This window comes from Pollachius pollachius (genome assembly GCF_949987615.1).
Source record: "Pollachius pollachius genome assembly, chromosome: 1".
NCBI classification, from domain to species: domain Eukaryota; kingdom Metazoa; phylum Chordata; class Actinopteri; order Gadiformes; family Gadidae; genus Pollachius; species Pollachius pollachius.
This window is the reverse complement of record NC_136934.1, coordinates 43,338,452-43,344,701: the sequence shown is the minus strand read 5'-3', so window position 1 is coordinate 43,344,701 and position 6,250 is coordinate 43,338,452.

Sequence of the window (6,250 nt, the reverse complement as noted above, 5' to 3'; positions counted from 1 at the left end):
AACAGCGTAAAAAGGGGGCGGGATTGATGGGGGGGGGGGGGGGTGAAATAGAGAGCCTCCCTTCCTCCTCTCCTCCCCCACTCTCCCCTACCCTCTCCTCTCTCCCCCTCTCCTCTCCTTCTCCTTCCTCCACTCTTCCGTTGCCAGGGAAACCAGGCACTCCTGGCCAACCGTGTTAGCTCAGCAGTGAGCAGCACTTTCCATCCTGACAACAAACACAAAAACACCAAGCTCCAAGCTGCACCTTGTACTAAACTAGTACTAAACAAGTAAAAAAAATTACTAAACTAGTAATAAACAAGTACTTAACCAGGACTAAACTATTACTAAACAAGTAACAAACAATGACTTTAAACCAGTAATAAACAAGTAATAAACCACGACTAAGTACTAAACTATTACTAAACTAGTGTTAAAACATGAGTCATCTTCTGGGCTAAACTAGTACTGAACTAACCATAATTAGTTCTGCGATGCTAAGTATAACTGTGTGCATTCTAGTAGATCGTATCTATATATAAGATCTGTGTTTGCAAGCACCAATCTTAATGACAATGAATAAAAGAAGGTTCAAAAAACAGTACTCCATGTTTTACTAAAGATAGCATAATAACTGCAGTACTACATGTTTTTCTACCCCTACTCCCAAATTCCTTTGACATCCTACAAGGATACGTTGTGTGTGTGTGTGTGTGTGTGTGTGTGTGTGTGTGTGTGTGTGTGTGTGTGTGTGTGTGTGTGTGTGTTATTGTCTATCCTGGATTGAAACTGGGACTGTAATCAGAAGTAACCATGGTAGGACGTTATTATTTCACTACCGAAATACACAGTGAGGCGTAATCATACGTTCCGGGGTATTTGGGGAACAGTATCTTCACAGAACGCAGTAAACATGTCATTTTCTCTCTGGTGAGAGAAACTGTTAATTGTTAACAGTCGGGAGCAAGATTAGCAGTCACAGGCTTCTATAACACGATTAAATGTTGTTTATCTCCGTTTTGAGTCGTATTCTGTATGTTGTGTCATTCATTTGGTTGGTTAAAATACTTTGTTTCCTGTGTTTATCATACACACTTATCTAACCAAGTGCTGGTGAAGTAATTTTCCCATTACAAATTTATTGGAAAAATACAAAATGATAATGTATACACCTAGGAGTAGCGTAATCCTTAGAAAAAGTATGAATACATTTTGTTGTGCTGAAATATTATTTTGCTCAACATGAGCCATGGTCTGATCATGATGATGCAGCGGGGTCACTCTTGTTCATGCAATGTGTAGGGTGTGTCAATGTGTATGTGCATGTGTATGATGTGTAGTGCATGTGAGACCGTCCTCTGGAGGATCTATGTCCTGGGGGGTATCTAAGTCCTGTGTTAAACCCTGTGTTTAAGATGTGTTTGTAGGATGCGTGTCAACCTGTGCAGCCGTGTACAGAGCGTTTCACTATCCCACTTGTGCTCGCGAGGTTTTAGGATCCATGTTGTTTCCATCCAACAGGTTTTCCCCACCTCTGCTTTCCTTCCCCCTCTAGGAGCAGAGTTAGCTTGCATTGGCTTGCAATCTCCGGGGCCACGATGCTAGCTTTATTAAAGCCATACGATTGGCTCGGACAGACGATTCTTCCCGTTGCCCTCGCCCACGATCTTCCCAGGAGGAAAACCGAGAGAGGGATGAACTAATAAAAGGAATTAAATCGTTGTTGGTTGAGAAATGGATATTGAACACGCAACGTTCTCTGGGTCATCGGGTTGGTGTTGGTTCTCGACTTAGGGGGGGTTGTGTGTGGGGGATGGGGGGGGGGGGGGGGGGGGGGGGGGGGTGATGATGGTTTTAGCAGTGGACCCTGCGGAGGGATGGGAGGAACACATACGTCACTCGTCAACCATCTCGCTCCACGCGAATGCACGACCCTGACGAGGCCTGGGACTGAATCCCCCGATGGATTCTGATTCAGCTGGATTCAAATGGAGAGATGTTTGGGTGGAGTCCCCTTCATCAATTGGCTGCTCAGATCATGGCTCCCACCCAATCGCCCTTTGCTCTGTGTCCAAAGGAAAACCATGTAAATCCACCATGACGTAATTCTTTCTGATACCATCCTAAATGAATACCACATTGTCAATATATTTACTTCATGGAAAGCAAGACATGTTGGAGTTTGGTTCTCACTAGGTTGTTTAACCTAGTGAATATTAAAACCATCTATATATATATATATGTATCGTACTTGTGCGATGTCATTGTATTGACGTCTGTTTGTGTTGCCTTGGTATGAACCCTGATATTGGTTGCTCCACCGAATTCTCCTCTAATTCTCGTTAAGATAATTGGTGAGCGAGAGCAGGAGCACAATCTCCCCTGGCTGTTCTCCAAATGACAGAAAGGATGGGGGGGAAAACATGAAATAGGCAACAGAGGTTACCAAACACTGGACTGGAACACAAGGCCCGGTACACAAGGACCCAACACTGGACTGGAATACCAGGACCGAACACCAGGACCAGACACCAGGACCGGTGCACCAGGACCGGAACACCAGGACTGAACACCAGGACCGGAACACCAGGACCAAACAGCAGGACTGAACACCAGGACCGGAACACCAGGACCCAACTGCAGGACCGGAACACCAGGATGTGTGTGTGTGTGTGTGTGTGTGTGTGTGTGTGTGTGTGTGTGTGTGTGTGTGTGTGTGTGTGTGTGTGTGTGTGTGTGTGTGTGTGTGTGTGTGTGTGTGTGTGTGTGTGTGTGTGTGTGTGTGCAGTGTGTCTCTGTCTGTTTGTGTGCCTAATATGGACAAGACAGAACTAGCCCAGTAAACTGTTAGCTGGGGTCGCGTGAGGCTACATGCTACCACTAGCCAGCAAACCAGAGCCCAGAAACCCTGAGATTTTTTTAACACACACACTCAGGTAAGAGGGTGGACCTGTGTGGGCGAACACTCACGCACACATACTTTCAAACTCACTCACAAACACACACAACCACACAAACACACACACACACACACACACACACACACACACACACAAACACACACACACACACACACACACACACACACACTTCAAGATACACACACACAGACACACGCACACGCACACATACTTTCAGACTCACCCACATACACACACAACCACACACACACATACACACACATACAGACACACACAAGTGTGCACACACATGCATACACATAGATACAGACATTTTTAAATACTCATACACTTAGACACACACACTCAGAAACACACACTCGGACACACACAACCTTCACGCTTTACAGAACGTTCGGAAACAAACGAGTGATCCCCCTCCAATGAGACTAATCCCAGAGTTAGCGCCCATCGTTTCATCACGCCAGGCTTTGTCTCAAATTATTCTATAGAAGAAATAGACAATCTATTTTTTATTGAGCCTTTATTGAATCCCGTTAGTCTTGTTAAGATTGAACAGCTATTGTACAAGAAGTACCCGGCCAAGACCGCAGCACCAAACGCTAAAACCTACTGTAAACGACATAGAACAGCACAGAAGGAGGGCTATTAGGGATCACATTGAATATGGCAGAGAAGAAGAAAGACAGTTAGGTTGTCCATTTGCAGGATGTTTGTGGTCAGGAGTTCACCAGCTGAGTGTAAGGCAGTACAATTATTGCCATTATCACTATAATTATGATGAACATCTGTCCCAAACATGTTGCTTCCATTCCTCTTCATCCTTGGAAGAATTAACTACAACATTTTCAATTCATGTTTTTTTCTGACGTAGGTATTGCAGTAGAACCATTATTTTCGTAGCTACTCCAATATTGCTTGTATGATTTGCTTTTACTCAGTCTGAGTTGTAAGTGTTTTCAGATGAAAGTGTAGTCTTCTAAATCACTACCCGTTAACTCTAGGGCATGAATCAGAACAGGGGGCGTAAGAGGAGAAACTTCTTCATGTTCCGTCAAGTCCTAAACCTCTGGTGGTAAAGAAGCACTCATTAAAGACCTCTGACAGGTAGATCCAGGCAGGGCCGGTATCTCTGTCTTCAGGTGGGGCCCTCCCTGCAGACAGGGAGGGTGATAAAGGTTTCTTAACAGCCAGCTGGGGAAGTCAAATCAACCTCTTATTACATTCCCGCTACGTTATCGCAGAACCTCCTTTCATCATTTGCGCGGGTAGATGAAGCTTTCAAGAAAAAATTTTCAATGTGTATTTCTACAGTGGCCAGTCTACACTGTGTTGATTCAGAACCTTCCTGACACCGTTTTACAGTTTACTTCTGCTGTCAGCGTTTGTGTTCGCAATTACATGCTTCCAGATCCACGCTTCCAGCAGCCTTATTGGTTGAGACTAATATGGAGCGAAAGATGGTGTTACCCTGCGTTCCCCTGGATTTGAGCTGGTCTGCCTTCAGACTTCATACATTGATCTACAGTCTGGTTTGTGAGACTGCATTCCCTCTGAAACGCAAAGGCAGAATACAATCTATACACACACAATCAGTCACACACACACTCACCCCCCCCCCACACACACACACACATACAGACACAGATACACACACACACACACACACACACACACACACACACACACACACACACACACACACATACAGACACAAAACAGAACCATAGTGCGCCTGACTTTTTCACTCCGCACTTTGCTTTGCGAAGCAGACACCAAAGTTAGTGCTTAACTGCGCTGTATTCTATTATTTGTGTTCTACTCTGCTGTCGACTTTGCGCTGCTCTGTTCTGTTCGACTGGGCTGGACTCAACATGGTTTGGATGGGGGTCGGGTCGGTGGGGGGTGGATCAGTGTTGCCAGCTGCAGATTTTGGAGCAGAGGAGGGGTTAAAGGTTAACAGCTGGGGGAGTTAACGTAAACATCTGGTCGCTACGGCAACCCCACATTTCTGTCCCACTCGTGGGTACTTGGTGTCTTTTCAGACACTGTAGCCCTTGTAGTCCAACAGAGACCGACTCTATTCTGTTCTCTACACGATGCTACTGACTTACAGTTCGGTACATGACCATTTGTCACCGGTGAGAACTGGGGTTTAGATACGGGGTGTTTGGGGTTAGGTGTTTAGGTTAGGGTTAGGTTTTGGGGTTAGCGGTTGGGTTGGGTCTTAGTGTTAGGGTATGGTGTCATTTGGATTCAGCTGTGTTTTACCTCTGTGTGGTACTGCGTTCTCTACTGGGTCCTAGTGTCCGTCCACCATGTTTCCTCATGAAGCCGTAGATAGAATCTGACAGTGTCGGATCAGAGCGGGTTTAGGTTCAAGTTCCAGAGAATCTGCAATCTAGAAGAATCATTCATCAGGCCTCGAGGGCTCTATTTAAAGGAACTCCCCCCAGTCGCCATCACTGAGATGATATGCAGCTGTTCTGCTCGCATGCACAAATACATGCATGCACGCATGCACTAAAAACACACACACACACACACACACACACACACACACACACACACACACACACACACACACACACACAAACACACACACACACACACACACACACACACACACAAGTACACACATGCAGGCTCACGTTGTCCTGAACTCAACATACACTCTGTCCAGCGAGAGAACATGACTGAAACAGATTCCAGTTTCAACATCTGCAGAATACATCATCGCTCCATGGACCCAGTGTTCATGTTGCTCCAGAAAGATTTATATATCCATATTTATTAGGACAAACAGTAGCTGTGTGTGCATGTGTGTATCCAAGACACAAACATTTATGAATACATGATTGTCGATACAAAGACGTAGGCAAGCTCACACACGCATTTATGCAGGCAGGAACACACACTCCTTCCTCGTCTAGATAGCGAAGAAGAGGACTGGTTGGCCAAAGAAAAAACAGAGAGAGAGAGAGAGAGAGAGAAGGATGCGACCTATAACCTTTGACCTGACCAGTCTTGTTCGTCTAACATAGTTGGCTAAAAAAAACAATGAATGGCCTTGTGTGTTTTCTGAAGTGCAATAAGTCTAGTTTGACCCGCAAGAAGACACCATGTCTTTAAAATGAGGTTCCGCCATTTTATAATGATATTAAACTCCATCTGCAAGATGGACGCCCCCTCAGGACCCCAACACAGACAGGAAGTCAGATACACCAAATTCGCATTCCTGCTTCCCACAAGGTCATCACGAAACCCTTGAAAATAAAAGCATCACATAATTTTAAAGAGTCCAAATTTTTCCCAAGATCACCAACTGGAATGCATTAAAATAAGTATAT